This window comes from Aythya marila (genome assembly GCF_965140915.1).
Source record: "Aythya marila genome assembly, chromosome: 1".
NCBI lineage: Eukaryota > Metazoa > Chordata > Aves > Anseriformes > Anatidae > Aythya > Aythya marila.
Genome location: NC_139042.1, coordinates 34,890,457 through 34,909,225, shown reverse-complemented (window position 1 = coordinate 34,909,225; position 18,769 = coordinate 34,890,457).

Sequence of the window (18,769 nt, the reverse complement as noted above, 5' to 3'; positions counted from 1 at the left end):
AGAATCTAGGTTGCCTTAGAAAATAATGTATTTTGAAGAATGTACTGATATTGCCTAACTTTGGGTATTCAGCTTAGGTGTCTAAGTTATGAAGTCAGACTTGATAAACATATTTATCATGGAAATGAAGAGAAACACTTCCAGATGGCAGTTACTACAATGCTGGGGTGGGATATGACTGCATCATTAAGGTAAACCATATAGAAATTTCTGACAAGTCTTCTAACTTCGAAGTTGAAAGAAGACAATGACGTTGAGCATAAATTGGAGAAGCCATATGAATCATGTGAAACATTTGAAAATTGTTTCTTTTAAATTGGGATTTTGTCTCAAATGGAAAGCAGGATCTTAACTTGTAAAGGTCTACATTGTTATCATAGTGTATGCAGATATCTGAGTAAGCTTGGCATATGGGGAAAGATGGTAGACTACAGAAAGATAAATTCACAGAAAGGAGCTAAGAGAAAGATATTATCAGTGTTGGTTCCCAAATCTTTATCATTTTTGGATGTGAGCTACAGAATTTTGGAGGATCTGAGGAAGAAAAGCAGCTGGAAGAAAACCCAAAGGCTGACGTGCAGGATACCCCCAAAGTATCTGTGTGCTTAACAGCATCCTGAAACGGTCTAAAAGGATTCAGATACCAAATGTGCTAGGCAATCCATGTGACATCACACAACTTCTTATAGTCATTTTAGATAGAGCTCTATATATAAACTTCTATAGAGGCCAATTTCAGTAGCAGGTGTGCTTATAGACGTTAATTTATTTAGGTATAGCTGTTGTGTTGACGAAGGCTATACTTGAACAGATATAACATCAATAAAAGAAAAAATCATCATGAATAATAACTTTTTAGAAATTTTCCACAATATTCAGAAAGTTATTTTATCTAACTTGCAGGAAATTCTGTCCTAATTCACTTTTTATTTTAAATCAGCTGGAATGATTCAAGCCTCTATTTCTAATCCTAGCATAGGTTTGTGGCTCAAACCTTGGTAAAATAATCTGAAAAAATAGAGCAATGCTCTGTACTAACCCAAGATGTAAGTTGACACCAGGGTTTTCATTTCCAAACAGGTTAGAGGTAAAACTGGCTTAAGATATGTTTCTCTCCATACCTAGCTTGTCTTTTATCATGTGATGTAGTACTTTCTTAGTTGTTGCTGGCAGAAATACCTGTGGGGCTGAGCTAAAAAATGCTGAGAAGTCAGGGTTAAAAACATAAATATAAAATATCCATACAAATATGTGTCATAGTGTTTTATTTTAATATGGATTAGCTCCTTAAAATTCCTTGTATGTACGTAGCTGTACTGTTAGTGGCAGTGCAGTAAAGGGATCAGGGATTAGAAATTAGAAGGAGAGACGAGGAAATGGTGATTCATTAAGATCACATTAAAATCAAGAAAAAGGCGTATGTAACTATGCCCCAAGGTTGTAGACAAAAAGGAATGTAGTAGGTTTATATAAAATTATTTTTTTACACATGTACTCATGTCATCTCATACTTATGACTTCCTTTGGCAAAGATTGGCTTTGTAAAGTGTGTAGTTTGGGGACTCTGAAGCTAAAAAAAAAAAAAAAAGTGTTTGGGGATTTTTATTTTTATTTTTTTTTTGATCAGAACATCTCAAGTTCTTAGTGCTTTTTTCATATGTTAACTACAAATTTCACCATTTTCTATCTGAATCTATATATGGCAGAAGGTAAGGAGACGTCTATAGTGTGTAGGAATAGATTACTCAATTACTACCAATGTTATTTCTGCTTGCAATTATTAGCTTCTGATTTTTACCTTTTATTTAAGAAGAAATTTTTTATATGTCATTAAAAATAGTCTCATTTTTGTGTGATGCAAATGAATGCCTGAATTCAATATTGACTATATCACTTTCAGAGATTTAAATCAAAGTTCTGATGAGCTGAACTGTACCATCTGTGGTGACAAAAAAAGAAAAACATGCAAGTACCCTGATACGCATTTGCAGATCTGTTGATTTTTAGAAACCTATATCTCTAATCTCAAAATACAAACCCAGTGCACAGATTAAATTATGTTATTTTAAGAAATTATTAAATCGCATCATCTTTTTCAATGCCTAGCTTTAAAAGGAAATTATTTTTATAGTTTAATGGACTTGTTCAGTGTATTCATATATAGAACTGTGCAGATAATTTCATCAGTTTTACAATGTTGATGAATTTCTATTGTTTTTAGACAGTAGTATTTATAAAAAAAATATTTTTTTCAGAACTTGAAGTCACAATAGATTAAAGTGAGGCTTTCTTAAATGTACACTTGTGAAATACATAATATGAAAAAACATTTAAGTTTAGGTGCATAGTCTACATGCATAGTTTAGGCACTTGAATCAGTGACATAACCTTTTGTATTCTGGTGTGTTCCTCCACCTTCCATTGACTGTTTTATTGGAAAAAGACCCTGCAGCCATGTCATCCCTGGATTTAACTGTGGTACATCATTGTCTTCTTAGCATTCATTGATGCTGAATGTATTAATTTGAGGGCAGAATGGGTATAGCCTAAAATGATTACTGATATGAATGACAGGAAAGTTAGCTGCCAATTTTCTAGATAGATCTAACAATTTTCCTTAAGTAAAGAATAATCCCCCACACTGATACTTGCTCCCCTAGGATGCCCTTATACTCCAATGCATGATCCATTACTGGAATTTCAAAAGACATATGCTCCTTTCACAGTCACTGAACTGTAGCAATAAAAAATGACACAACACCAGATAGATAGGTAAATAACAGAGTCTAACACCAAATAGGGTTTGACCACTTGGGGGATAAAATGATTTCTATTTTGTTTTGTGACTGTGGGTTAGACTCCATGACTAACTAACGAATAGACTGCTATGTCTGATCAGTTGAAGCAGAGGATCAGAAGTTGATTTTATTGGAATAAAGTTTTCTGTGCTGGAACAAGGGTATTTTTATGTATGTAGTATGCCTGACTGCTAGTGTGACTCTCTTTACAGAAGCAGTGGCAGGAGAAACTGGAGTTCAGTGCTCTATAATCATCAAAAATAAATGCAAGTGATTTCTAAAAACAAATTCAATAAAAAAATTGAGGATGAAATGTTGCTTGTAAAGATGATTGTAAATTCCTGTATCAAACTGAGTGTAGCTAGTCACTTAGGCAAATATTTTATCAACTTGTATCATTACAGCATTAATGCACTGACCTCTCACCCCTGTGACTCTCCAATAAACAACAACAACATCAAAAGTAAAACAACTCACCTGACCCCAAAATGATACAGTGTATAGAAAAATCTATGGTGTTAAAATTCTTGGAAATGTCATCTGCTGATTTTCCAGTGGTGTGCAATCACAGATTTTTTACAAATTTATTTTTCCTATTACAAGGAACAATTTTTATTGATATAAAACAACCTTATTCCTTCAGGTAAGAAGTGAACATAGCATTACGAGTCTGGAAAATGTCTGTTCTTGTTTGCCAGCCACAAAGTACTCCCATCTTATTCACCATGGCAACATTTACACACCAGTCTCTGTTTCTCTCTGTTTCTACAGTAAAGTACTGGTAGGTAGTACTCCACCACCTTTTCCACAGTTTCTGATTCTATCACAGATTTCCAAATATTCAAATGGCTAAAATTTGTTTAGAAGCTTTTAAAATGTTGCAATGCATAACCTGTGGAAAACCCACAAATGCAGGAAACAAGCCAAAAAAAAAAAAAAAATCTTAAAGATACAATTCCCTATCATCAATTCCCTATCATAAACATGTGGGGAAAAAATACGGTGGTCTGAGAAGGCAGAGCCAATTAAAGTTCTCTACCAAAACAGATCATTTTAAAGCTTGCTCTCTGAATCACAGATTTCTTTTAAGCTTCTTCTTCATCTTTTTTTTTTTTTTTGTTTTTTTTTTTTTTGTACATATGGCCCTCTTCAAAGCCTTTCTTCCTCATAAGCACAACCCTTGTCAAAACTTCCTCTAATAACAAATCTTTGAAGTAATAACCATTTCCCAAACAGAAAGTTTTTCAAAATTCCCCCAGCACATAGATGCAAATTTAATTTCAGAGGAAAAAGACAACAGGTAGCACTTTAAAAATCACCAGAGTAAATTAGGCACTCCAGACACATTTTCAAATATCACAGAATCATTTTGGGTTTGGGCTGGAAGGAACCTTAAAGATCACCTGATTCCAACTCCCCTGCCATGGGCGGGGACTTCTCCCACTAGTTCAGGTTCCTCAAAGCCCAATATGGCCTTGCAAACCTCCAGGGATGGGGCATCCACAGCTTCTCTGGGCAATCTGTTCCAGTGCCTCACCACCCTCTGAGTAAATCATTTATTCTGAATATCTTATCTAAATCTACACTCTTTTTAGTTTAAAACCAGTGCTTCTTGTCCTATTATGTAGTAATCAAAGTTACCCCAATAATCTCAAATTTCTTGTCAGAGCCAAGTATGTATAAAAGTTTTTTGTGATTCTTGTCTATCATATTAGAACCTTAAAAACACAATTGGCATGAATCACTTTTGAAGTGTCTGCTTCAAGCCCCTAAGTCACTAATATATTTGAAATATTTCTCCTTCATCTGTTTGAATACAGGACCAGCAAAAGTTCAAAAATCATACCAGCTTGTAGTCCATGACAAATTACCTTACATGAGTAATGGACTGTTGCAGAAATTGAGATTTTGCTTGTGATAACAGGACAAGCACCTATCAGTTACTCTGCCCCATGATTATAGACATTTTAATGAGCACTCTGCAACATACAAAGCATAAAGACCTTAGCATATGCAATCCAAAGCACATTGTTAGCATTCAAACATAATGCATTGCTGACTTGATTTTTTGGAGTGGTGTATATCCCCAGTGATTTTTGATTCTGAAAGCCAGAGTACATTTTGCAGTGCCTAAGTAAGGAGACAGGTAGCTAGTTATGGACATGCAGCCCTAAAAAGAAAAATATTCCAAAGCATAGGTATAAAAATATACCTTCAAATACACTTCAAAACCACAGAATAGTGCCATTAAATTGCAGAATCTGTTGGTAGTACCTTTTAAAATGTTTCAGTAGAGCAGCCAGAGCTATCATGTCTTACCAACAATTTTCTAGTATATTTTAAGATTTCGCTTACTAGGTCACTTCATTAAAAAATAATAATAATAAAATAAAAAGTTAAAGTTTACTCCAGCTAGAAGCATGAATTTGCATGTCTGTTTCCAGAGAAGTCTGGTCTCGGTGCAATTCTAAAATAATTTTGATTATAAAAGCAGAGTTAAACACACTAGCTAAGAGACCAACTGTTTCTTCTGGGTCTGCAGCGGGTGATGTGCTTTGAACTTTGTAGTTCCTGAATTCAATTTATTTATTTATTTATTTATTTTTGACAGACATTATAAGGGAGTTTTCCCAAAGTGGGTAGTTTTAAAGGTGCAAAAGCTGAAGCAATCCCCAAACAAAAACACAACATAAACTCAACACTGACATTTTCTACAGTGTTTTCCTCAAACTTCACTGCCAAATTCATAACTTCCTACACATATTTTTTCCTTGATAAGAGATTCACAGAGATCAGCAATCTGTGAGAGAGGCTCACTGAAATACTTCTTAAGGGAGAAAGGATTGCCTCAAGTAAACAGCTTTCTACTGAGAGGAAAAATCTTGGGATTTCCAGAAGAAGTATAAGTCCTTTGTAGCATGAACAGAAATGACTGCCTCTGCCCACTATTCACAATAATCTAATAATTAGAGCAAAATGAAAACCTCAAAGAAGAGCAGGCGAGATTTAAAACCCTCTGTAGTTAAATGACAGAGCTTAGAACGGTGACAGTGGGAGGTCCTGCATAAAAAAACACTCTCCAGCAGAGAAGAGTTATCACTCTTGACTTGTGCATGTGAAATGCAAGGGTCTTGTCTAGAAAATCATGGAAAAGATTAGCTATGGTTTGAACACACTTATTAGAACAACTCTCTGTGCTTGGTAGAGTGACACCTATTTCATTTACATTGGCAGGTTTTAGGTGCACTAGCAAAAAGTAACTTGAAGATGGCTTTATATCACAGCTTTGTGCCACAGCACTATTTTAAGCACTCTGGGAACCTCACCTGCAGAAGCATTGGAACTGACAGACTTAAGACATCAACAGCAACTAGGTCAAGGCAATTGTGAACATTCTTGCTTGCCAAAAGGTTGAAGTGGCAACTAAAAAGGCTTTGAAGTACCAAATTTCACTTGCTAAGTCCCTTTCTGATCTCTTGACTCCAGTCAGCTGGACTGTGCTGACTTTCATGCTATTTTTGCTGAAAAGATTAAGTGTATTCATTTGGCTGCACATGTTGCAAGAGCACTAAAAGACTGCTAAAGTACATGCTCGCCATGGGCCTGATCAAAGCCCTCTGAGATCAATGGGAATACTTCCTTTGACTTCAATGGACTTTTGATAGGATTCCAAATTACCCAGTGGAAAGTTAGCCTCCCAAGAACAGTCCTGATGTGAGCATTCCCATGGGCACTGAGTACTAAAAATGTGACTCATCGCCTGGGTGATACTTTGCATCTCACACTAGATCAGATACAAGTGCAGCATCTCATTCTGATATTTCATAAAATACCACAGTGGTGATAGAGGAAACATATTTTGATTGACAGGTTCAATACTGGCTGGTACTTGAAACAGCTTGTGGCTATGTCAGAATCTGGCAGGAAGCCAGACCTCATTCCCCATAATGGGGCATCATACAAATATCAACAGGGCTGTATACAAACCAGCTGTTATTATTAATTTCATGTCTTTTAAGAGGAAGAGAGGGTTTTAGCAATTCGAAAGGATTTTTTTTTTTTTTAATGGATAATTATACTGTTTGGTGATATTTAATTTGTGTTTATCTAGTGCTCCCATATGAATTGGATTTAGAAGTACAATTGCTGTCTAATTTCACTGATTCACCTGAAATCTCTTCTGGATTTTTGTTACAGAAGGAGATTTTTGGAAGAAAATTTAAGACAACCAAATGGTGGAAATTAGAAAAATAAGTTGGGAGTTTTAGACAACCATGTTTTGATGCAAGAGCCTGCAGACAGTTTATAGAATCATTTATAGGAACACAACAATTACAACAAAACAATGATTTATTTATTTTTTTTTTATTTGCAGTCATTGTGAAAAAGGCTTAACAATTGGAGATTAGAAGTGAGCAAACAATTCACAGTGAATCATTTATGTACAACAGAAGTTTCCAGTGTCTTCATTCCATTTTGCCTTAAGAGCTAGCTTGAGAGTAGACATGTTACTCTTTTCTGTTATACAGCTTACTTTCTTTTTTATTAGAGAGAAATTCCAGTAAATAGAGATTTAAAGTTCAGCTAAATCTTTTAACCTGCAACAGCTACAAGTTTTTTGGATGCTTTATGGAAAAGGCCTAGTATCTATCCTAGAATGCTTCAGTAAAAGGATTGAATAGAAATATAAATGGCAGAGGAACAAAGAAAATAATAAATTCTAGGATTATGGGGAATAATAAGGTAAAAGGGACAGACCTGTAGTAAGCTTTACAGCTAATACAAAGATTCATATCTCCTTTAAGTGACTTACACATGACATTTACACGTGGAACAAATTTCTTAATCTTCGATATTGGTGGTATACTTTTATTGATATACCAGTGTTCATATGTACATACATACATGTAGATGAATACAAATTACTTTGTATATGAAACATATAAACTGCACATATAAATGTTAGAGTTGTAAATTGTTTTCTTAGTCCTGATATGGAGGAGTTGTATTGACTGACTGTCAGAAGAAAACTACACCGGGTAGATATGTACAGGATTTTTTTAAATTCTTATTTTATTTTATTTTATTTTATTTTATTTTATTTTATTTTATTTTATTTTATTTTATTTTATTTTTTATTTTATTTTTATTTTTAATGTGGTGAATGTCCAGAAAAAATTTGGCCATGATATAGAAGTTGTAGGAGAAGGGTAGGGAGAGTATCAATGGAGACTTCTGGTGCTCAATGACAGAGGGTGGAAGCATGAAGTGTTAAACTTTTGACACTTTAGAAAGTTTAGACAGTTTAGGTTATGAGCCATCCAGGTTTTGAGAGATTAGTGAGCTAAGATGAGATACATGACTTTGAAAGGATATAGGTCTTTTCAAAGGATTTGGTTAAAATACTAAATACTAACACTCTTGGAAATGCCTTCAAGAAGATACAGCTCCCAGGAAGTAGAAGATGTCTGGTATGAACAGTACGTTCAGGGACTCCAGCTCCCAAAGTGAGGAAGTAGGAAGAATTTACAGCTGAAATTTAAAAAAATAAATAAATAAAATAATTAAAAAAAAAAAAAAAAAAAAGGTGTGTGCAGGGGAAAGGTCACATACATACTGTGAAAATAGGTCCTTCAAATGAATTGGTTATTTTAGTCATTGTCTAGACAAATAATCTGCTGAATTCTTGTCCTTGACAGATTTGAATACTATCTTTAAGTCTTAATCTTGTTATCTCACTCCCTATCTTTCTTGTTTTGCTTGCTGTTTTATCTTCAGATTTCAAATCACAAAGTCAAATCTTGGGCTTCTGGAAAAAAAAAAAGAAAAAAAAGAGCTCTGCAGATATACATATGAAAATGTATGTGTCTCTGAATTAAAGCTGCAGATTTCTTTTCAGGTCTACCTTAGCAAAAACCCAGCCTATGTATGAGATACATTTATGCCTTCTGTACTTGTAAGTGTTTGCTAGTCTCACTGAATGTGCAGCTGGTAGTGATGTAGAGTTTATCCTACTGAGTGAAAACGAGGGAGGACATAGTTGCTGTTTCATTCAGCTAAAATTCAGAAATGCTGTCTCATACATTTTATTCTTCTGGAATTCTTTCTCATTCAGTCAAATTTCTCAAAGGTGCTTTTTCATAATACTAATGCTTAATAAATCCAGCACCTAGTTGTACTGGGTCTGGCTGGGATGTTAATTTTCCCTGCAGCAGCCCATACAGCGCTGTACTCTGCACTTTTAGTTGGAACACCAGTGTTATCACACCAGTGTTGTGTCTACTGCTGAGCAGTGCTGGCACGGCATTGGGCCTCTCTCTAACCCTCCTAGGGGGTGGGCAAAAAGTGAGAAAAGAAACATCACTAGGGCAGCTGACCTAAACCAACCAAAGGGATATTCCATACCATGTGATGTCACACTCAGCAATAAAAGGTGGAAACAGGAAGAAGAGGGGAGGGGTGGGCTCTCGTTGTGAAAATGTCGGTCCTCCTCCGGAACACTGGCTACGTGCGTTGAGGCCCTGCTACAAGGACGTGGTCAATCATCGCTCATTTGTGGGAAGTAGAGAGTAATTTCTTTCCTCTGCACTTCCACATAGCCTTCATTTGTTTTGTTTGTTTGTTTTCCTCCTTTTTTTTTTATTTTTCCCTTTCCCCCTCCCTTTTCCCCTTTCCCTTTTTATTTCCCTTTAGTTAAATTGTTTAGTTCATAATAATCTTTCTTTAATTATTATTATTATTTCCCTTTATTTAAATTATCCTTATCTCAACCCGTGAGTTGTTCTTTGCTTTACTTCTCCCCCTCCTCACCTAAAGAGGGGGAGTGAGAGAGCGGTTGTGGTGTTTAGCTGCCCAGCACGGTAAAACCACCACACTGGTTTTACATGTCTAAATCTCTATCTGACAAAGGTTAGTTTCTTTGCATCTTTAGGTGTATGAACAAGGTGGACATGATTAGGAAAATGTAAATCTAAGGACCAGCAATTTTGGATAGAAAATAATAATTACCCATGCTCAGTTATGATGAGTTGAGTAATTAAGAAAGTGACAAAAAATAATGTGAAGAATATCTTTTGCTTTCATACACCATTAAATAAACTAGAATATCACTTTAAAAATAAATAAATATTAATACATCTTATACAGCAACTACATCTAGAATTATTACCTTCTAAAATTTCACCAATTCTTCTTTAAATCTTTTGGATCTTGAACGTCTCCAAGTTGTATTTTGTTAAAACATCTTATTTTATTTTATTTTATTTTATTTTATTTTATTTTATTTTATTTTATTTTATTTTATTTTATAATTTTATTTTTAAATTATATATTATATTAAAATATTTTATTTTTTATTTTATTTTACTTTAATCTTTATTATACTTATAGAAGGAGATATTGTTTTTCCTTAAAGCATACAGAATGCAATATCAATTGTTGATATACATCAATCTTTCTGTATGGTATCAATGCCTGCAGTATCTTGTATTTATCAATAATACTTGGGATTGCTGTACAGTATAAATAAATTCCAGTGCTTCCTTTCTGATAGTGTCTTTCTTTTTTATTTCCTTTCCTTTACGGTATCTCTTCTGTCTGTGATGTACCAAGTTTCAGCATTCCTCTATGTTTCTGATACTATTTTATCTACATGTAGTCCTGTCTTTTTGCTCAGCATCTCCTTGAAAAAAACAATTATTTTATCAAACCAGCACTTCAACCACTGTTGGGCATGTTTTATGTGTGTTTGCTTTGTGCTTTGTTGTTGTTGTTTCTTTGTATTTTGTTTGTTTGTTTGTTTTCTCATGCATTTTCTTGAAGTCACAGAAAAAATACATAAAAAAATCTCATCTGTTGGACTTTTTATACCATATGGATAGGATAAAATCTGATATCATGTGATTCTCTTCTTTTCTACAGCTACTGATGCTTCTGAGTCTCTTTGTCTGTTTATGTGATTTAAGGAGAAGGAAGAAAGGAAGAAAATGTATCTATTTATTTGCATGAAGAGGAAAACAATGTTTTATTTCTGCTGCCTTGTTCACCAGCTTTCTCTTATACTGCATATACATTTTTTATTTCTGTGCTTTTAGATCTCTATTATTTATACTTATTAAAAATCATCTTGTGGCTTAGAGTCATTTATAATAAAGACTCTGTATCGTTGTCATTTTGGAGAAGTACTATGCTTTTCCCACAGAAGCCACTGTTTTCTCAAATGTTGGGTATCTATATTGTGAGGTAGTCCATCTCTGTATCAATAGCAGATTTTTTTTCTTGAATCTTTTTCTTTTATATACTTTTCTTTCAGAGAACACTTGCAAATTATTCAAGTCTATTTCCTTGGACTGAATTTGTTACTATTCAAATCCTCTCGTTATTACCGATTCTTCAGTTCATCTCAGATCTTAAGGCTTTTTGTTCAGTATCCCAAATGTGCAAGAAATTATAAATCATTTTTTATTTCTATGACTATATTGCTCAAGTTACATGTTCTTTTCAACTCTCTTGGTCATGCAACATAGTTATCTTCATTTAATTCTATGTTTTACTTTCTATTTCTCTTTTTTTTTTTTTTTTTCATGAACAGCATTCATTCTGAAACAAACATTCACTCAATGCCTGTATTTGCTTCATGACTGCATCATTTAACGAAACACTTGTATAGAGAGATCCCAGCTGGAATCCTTCATAGTGGGACAATTTGATGACACTATTGGCTTATCCATACTGATTGTAGACAATTCCGTTTGAACTTGATCTGTTTCATTCACTAAAAAAAAAAAAAAAAAAAGTCAATTTAAATGAAGAGATTAGTTCTTTTTAGTTCTTTGCCTTTTCTATGTCTGCATCAAGATACATGGATATTTTCAGCTGTGAGTTTTTTTATTTATTTTTTTTTAACTTTCAACTTTTCTACAGTACTACAGTAGAATAGGGAGGTTTATGTATTGATAATTTTATATTTGTTGAAATAATTTTCATGTCAGCTTTAAGTTTTCAGATCAGAATCACTTTCAAAAAAAAAAAAAAGTTTGAGAAATGTTGTACAGTTTTTGAAAAGTACTGTTTTCAAAAACATATCTGCAGGACCAAAATAAAGTTTTTTTTTCTTTTTTTTGTAGTTTTATCATTGAAATTTCATGTTTCAAATCAGATTACTTGTCCCGTTTCTTTCTCCCTTCTACCTTTCTCATTTCTTTTAATTTCACTTTATTTTTCTTGTTTTATTTCTGAGGGAAACAGACTATATATATATATGTCATATGCTTCCATGTATCTCCTTCCATTGCATAAAAAAATGACTTGATTAAGGTCAGTTCTATTTTGTGTGAACCAGTGACTGACAGCTCCTTTCAAGTGCCTGGTCTCAGGCTTTTGGATAAAGTAGTAATGTTGCATGACTGGAAGCTACAACCGGCAGAGATTATTAGGTCTATGCTAGCAATCTCATGGCTAGATGGTATGTTTTAGGTCATTGTTCTATACAGTTGTATGGTATTACTTGGAAGTACTTTCTCTAAATCAACATTTTGAGAGTCCTATCTCAGGACTACATAAATTAAATCAGCAGATCTCAATGTGAAGCTACTCATGATAATGCAACAGCTTATAAGGGCAGAAAAAAGGTAAGGATTTGTGACCCTAAAAAAAAAAAATGGGGAAGAGAGACAGATGGCCAAGAAGATACAGTCTGCTTTGCTTAAGGCTAAGAAGCGATCCAGAGTCACTCCTTTCCTTGCCTTTCCTTTCCTTAATGCATCATCAAGCATTCAAGAAGCATATGGTGGTAAGAGTATGGAGACAAGACAGTTCTAACAGAACACTGGAACAGGCTGACGAGGGGGGTTGTGCAGTCTTCTTCTCTGGAGACATTCAAAACCCACCTGGATGTATGCCTGTGTGATATGACCTAGGTGTTCCTGCTCTGGCAGGAGGATTGGACTAGATGATCTTTCAAAGTCCCTTCCAATCCCTAACATTTTGTGATTCTGTATGATTCTGTGTAATTAGCCCAACAACATATGGGATTGCTTCTTTTCTAGAATCAAAACCTGCTGGACAGACCTGTGGGTTTCCTTCTGGACCTTTGGAAGTGCTTAATGATTATCAACTAACCTTCTTGCCCAGATTTTGACTTTACAGAAATAAAAGGTAAGTATGGGGAACCTGACTCTTAAGTTTCCAGTATGGAACTATATGTGGCTAGAATGTACTCAAGAACAAAGTAGTTAGAAGCATTCCTAATTCTGGTAATCTAGACATGGTCAGAGACTATCAGCTGTCTCTGGAATATTACTCTCCTTCATTTTCATTCTTTAAATCTCTTTACTTCCAGCCACCAGACAGGACAAAGCACTGCAATTCTGATGGCATAATGGGTGTGGGCTGTATTCTCACCAGTCGTTTTCTTCCATCCATAACACCTCCACCTTTAATATCACTTCTGACAAGAAAATATCTTTTACATCTTGATTGTCTTTATCTTTGCTTTTTGTTGTTGTTTTGTTTTGTTATTTTGTTTTAAATTCAACAAATCAAAATCTCACACCAACTGTATATCCTAGTTAAGATGGTTTTATTCCTGGGAAGGTAAGAAAGAGAAAGCTACTAGAAAGCATATCTTCAATTTATGGCAGATAGCAGTAGCAACAAGTAGAGCCAGTAAGATGTGGAATCAGGACCTTCCAAATCTCATATGTCCCTTAGAAACCACATAGACACAGAAGGCTGATTCGAGTGTTACCAAAACCAGTGGTGCAGCCAGTTGTTAACTTGGAAAATCTGTCTACTCCTCCTCCTATCCTCCCCTTTCACTGTTAGGGTTGAGGAGAAAACGACCTAGGCTCCCATACCCTTGATGACCATCCCCCAAGGGCTCTGAAATACTGTTTGATGGTTTCTAATTTCCCCTTTGTATCATTAGTGCCCACATGGATGAGCAGCAGAAGGTAATAGTCTGATGCGTAGACAATTCTTAGCAGCATTTCCATGATATCTTGTATTTGAGCCCCTGGCAGGAAGCAAACTTCTCTAGACAAGAGGTCAGGTTGGCAGACACTCATAAAACATAGGTGAAATTGTTCTCTTTTGTTTGTTCTGTTACCAAATTAGGAATCCCAGTTTTTCTTGAAAAAACTGTTTTCATCTCCAAGCCCAAAGCTTTGCAGTCTTCTAAAACTGTCTATGTGTTGAGGGATTTTTGAAACAGCAAAGATCCCGTGGCTTGCTGCAGCTGAACAAACCAAGCTACCAGGACAACTATGAGAAGTTCCCATGACAGTGTTCCCGCATCGCCCAATTGAGGAATTTAGAAAAATATTGTTACCAGCAGCTGGCTTCAAGGACAAGGTCTACGTGACTGCTAATCACAAGGGGGTTGTTCTCTTGCAGGTGGGTTTTTTTTCTTGTGGTTGTTTTTCTGAGTGCTTTTGACCAATAATCTTGTGTGAGACACTATCTGCCCCTGTTAAATTCGGGTAATAACATGGAGCATGATCTGACCATACTAGTGTCTGTCGTGCTTTCGGCTGTTCTTCCCGCAACATCTATGTATGCAACTGCTCTGGATTGCTGTTGAGAGAGCTGATGTCTGTCAAGAGCAGAAGTAACAGTGTTATGTAGGTGACACAGCATTATATAAATCCTAAATTTCAGTGTTTCTCAGAAATCACAGCACTTACCTGAAATCAATACTTGGCTAAAGAGAAATTAAAAGGCAGTACTTAAAAAAAAAAAAAAAAAAAAGTGTCCTTAGGAGAAAAGAAAGGCTGAATAATTTGTCCTCTATCAGTCTGTGCACGATGAAATTGACTTGCAGCTTTTAGATACTTGTCTATTGCTTAGTATTTAGATCTGGCTCCTGTTGTGTCTGCATTAATAAACTTTTTAATGGTATTAACTGGAAGGGAATAATCCCAATAACATTAGCCATTTCTAATTTAGGTGTGTACCTAATCTAATTTTCAAGGCTCTTTGTACAGCGAGCAGAGCCAGTCACCTCCAGAGTACAAGTGATGATATTCACAGCTTGCTCAACAGAGTAAGCAAGATTCTGTATATGAATTGTCTATTCCACTGAATTCTCTCTTCCTTTCATTCAAAAATCTGTTTGATTTGTTAAAAATAGTGTGCTCGTCAGCATAGAGGCTAAGTACCTAAGTAATCACACCAAATAATTACTTTTTTTTTTTTTTCTTTCCATTATGCACCACACTTCTGTTTCATCCATCCACAGAATCTAGTTGCCTTCTCAATGTGTTTGGTTATTCATGATCGTCGTTATCTAGCTGTATCTTCCATATGTCTTCTTCATTAGCAAACATCACTGTTTGTGCATCTGTGGCTCAGATGGTGGCTGTCCTGATGCTTATGCAACACCAGATACATTACTCCTTCTTATAACTAGGTGAGCAGTATTTGGTGGCAGCTCATCTTCAATTATGATGGACAGAAGTGAAGTGTTCTTGGACACAACTATTATAGCCTTGTAAGGTGGAGGAGAAAACAAACTCTGAAAATCCATGACTTCTGGGGCCTGGTTGAAAGATTTGTTCTCAAGACAGGCAGGAAGGGGGTGAATATAAAAAGATAGATGAAACAAGATTGAGGGATGGTACAGAGAGCAAATGGAGAGGATGTGTGCATATGTCCATGTTGTTGCTGAATGAAAACTTTTCAGCACCTAACACTAATATTAATACCTCAAATAAATCATTGCTTTCCTATTTGAGACATATTTTAATATACTTTTCTCTCCTTACCCTTATGAGATGTGCAGCTATTGCAAATTTCATTGGTATTTCATTTTTCCTGGATTTAGTTGTTGCTAAAATATTATTTTTTTGTGTTGATTGGTTGGTTGGTTGGTGCATTTTCTTCTTCTAAAAATAATTATTAATTAAGCATTAGTTTTGGCAGAAAGACTACTTGTAATATACACCATAATACATCATTATATTTTTCATCATAATTACTAAGAGTAAGAGTAATATGTAATCTGAATGTTAAATCAGGAATGTATTTTACTTCATATCTCTACTATTTCACATATTTGAAATGATTACTTGGGCCAGGTTTCATAGAGATAGATTTTTATTTATTTATTTATTTATTTATTTATTCATTTCAATAGCAGATTTCTGAGATTATTCTTATTTTTAGCTGTCCAGCTCAGAAGGTTTACCCATAGGTGACATTATTTTGACCTTTTTTTTTTTAGCAAATTGTTGCACCATCTCTTCTTTATCAGGGATAGGGAGCAATGATCTAGTGGATCTTCGTTTCCATGGATGGTGCACCCAGGACAATCATTGTAATGTAACTGATTTATTGGAATGCAATAGGGCTCCTTTGTAAAGATCTTGTTAAATCTGCTGGGAATGCTTACTTATTCTGTAAACAATTATTTTCTGAAGTATTTATCCGTCTCTATATACTAACACTTACTTATAAACTAAACCTGACTGCCAACCTTGCAGAAAGAATTGTTACACAAAAATAAAATGTTGGATCACAAGCAATATGGCTTGTGTAGAAAATACTATTTTTCTGAGGCTACGAGGATAAAGATGTTGATAAACTGCAGCAAGTCCAGTGGAGGGCTTCCACAGTGGTCAGGGCTGGAACATTTGCCCAGTAAACCGAAGCTGAGGGGTGGTGGAGATTATGCAGTCTGGAGGAGAGATGTCTGTTGGGGGACCTCACAGCAGCACTCAAAAGGAAACTTTTGAAAAGTATCAGTGAAGAAACAGAAGTGTATTGTGTATTAATGACACTTTCTAATATATTTTTTTTTCTTTTTATTTTCTGTGATTTATATAGACTTTAACTGGTTCAAATTCAGGAAAATAAATTTTGCTATTGAATTTATACTGAGTAGTAAAGCATTCAGTTTTGTCAGTCAGTTAGATGTAAAGATAGAAATGTTCTAAGAATGTTCCTAGGACTGTTCTAGGAAGGTTCCTGCTTTTATTATTAACGTAAGCTTAGTTTGAGAGTATAACTTATTTTTAATCAATTCATTAATCATGCGATTTTTCTCACAATGGTATTTTCCATCTGGAATTACAGATTTTTCTGCCAACAATGTTGTCCACTTTTCTACTGCATTTTCTGTTTCTCCAAGAGATCACAAGAAAAATTCATTTCAGTGGTATTAAAAGCACACAGAAAGATGTAGATCTGAATAAATGGTTTGGAAAAAATCCAAATCTCATCATGCATGAAAAGCACAGAGCACTGAAATAATTCAAGAAAATAATTTATCATGCTATTTTAGCCATACTGTGTGTCTGGATTTATCTGAATGCCAAGCCCAAATGTCTTGGATGATTGATCATTGATTCATCAAGGATTTGGCTTACATGCAACCATGCAATGATACAAAATGTCATGTGAATAATATGGCTTGGTGTAACAGAAAAATAATCAGTCAATCAAACAAACTAAAAACCACTGAAATAGCATCATGAAGCTTTTTTTCCTTCTATTTATGATTTTAATTCACTTGACATCAGTTCTGATTCTTGTTGACAATAACAGAAAATTCATGGAGGTCTCTGATCTTTGGAGGAAGATTCAGTGGAAAGCAGCTTTATCACAAATAATTTTTCTTCATCTTTCCACTTCTCATTTCCATGAACACACATGCAAGTGTAAGTCATTTTGAGATCTGATGGCATCCTCGAGTGAAATACACCAAGGTATAACTCTTGGGACCAAAATCTTGTGCCCTGTTTAGAGCCCAAAGAAAGAAACATTACATGGGAATATAAGAGATGAAATCCTCCCTGAGTTCAGATCTCCTGCATGGTACAGTCACTGAGTCACATTGATGTGGCTGCTTTGTATTTAGCACAAGTATAGCTTGGCTTGCAATACTGGAAGAGCACTTCTATAACCACCATTGTGCTGTGCTGGCTTGTGGGTTTTGTTCTGTACTTGCCTTTGAGGTCCATTGCTAATTTAGGAAGACTAAGGTTTACACTATATCACAACATTTGTCTGTGTTCAATTTTTGCACAGTGGAGTAACAGTAGTTCTATTGTATTCCTACATGCAGTGGGAATGAAAATTTCTTAATTGGTGGTTGTGCCAAAACTTGTCTCTAAATTGTGCTTGAAAATGTATATCTTAGCAAGACATGTTTCCATTGTTATTTCCTTTCTATATTTGTGAAGTACACTGCAAAAATTAGATGAAAGATTGTCCCAGGAGCCTTTGCTGGATTTCAGTCCTCAGCTACACTGTTCAAAAGAAGATCATAGGTGCACATTAAAAAGAAAATGGTAAATGTTGATGAGTTGGGTAGAAGCAGCCTACTTAGTCATTAGGATTCAACCTTACAGAAATTGTATTATCAGAGTTGGCAATAATATAGAAAATGACATCCAATGAGAAATTCTTACATTTTGAGTAATTGACACTTTGCATCAGAACACAAGTCAATGTCTTAATGAATTTTATGGAATCAAAGGGCATACATATTTAGTTCTGGAAACAATTATATATCCTTTCAAACTATTTGACCATTGCTAAATATAAATATAAACATTAAACATATAAATATAAATATAAACATTGTTAAATATTAAGCATAATGAATGCATATAGTGTATTAGATATAACAATTGAAATCAAAATCTTTTATTTTGGCTTTCATTTATGAAGAACATCTTACTTCAGAAAAGTCAAAGAAACTGAAGGATTCAAGTCAAACATTTTTTTATGTAACCAGAGTATTACTTTTTAATTCAGCTATAACCATTTTAATTTTTTAACTCATTTTTTCTTTACCTTTTTCGTATTGATTGCTAAAAACAGACAGTTGTACTCATCCTCACAACATAATGGTAATTTCCTTATAGTATGCAGAATTGGTGTTGAGAGTATTTGAGCGAATAATGCTTTAATGCTATTTTACAAGTTACTCGTGAGGTCTATCTGGAATACTATAAACATTTCTCATT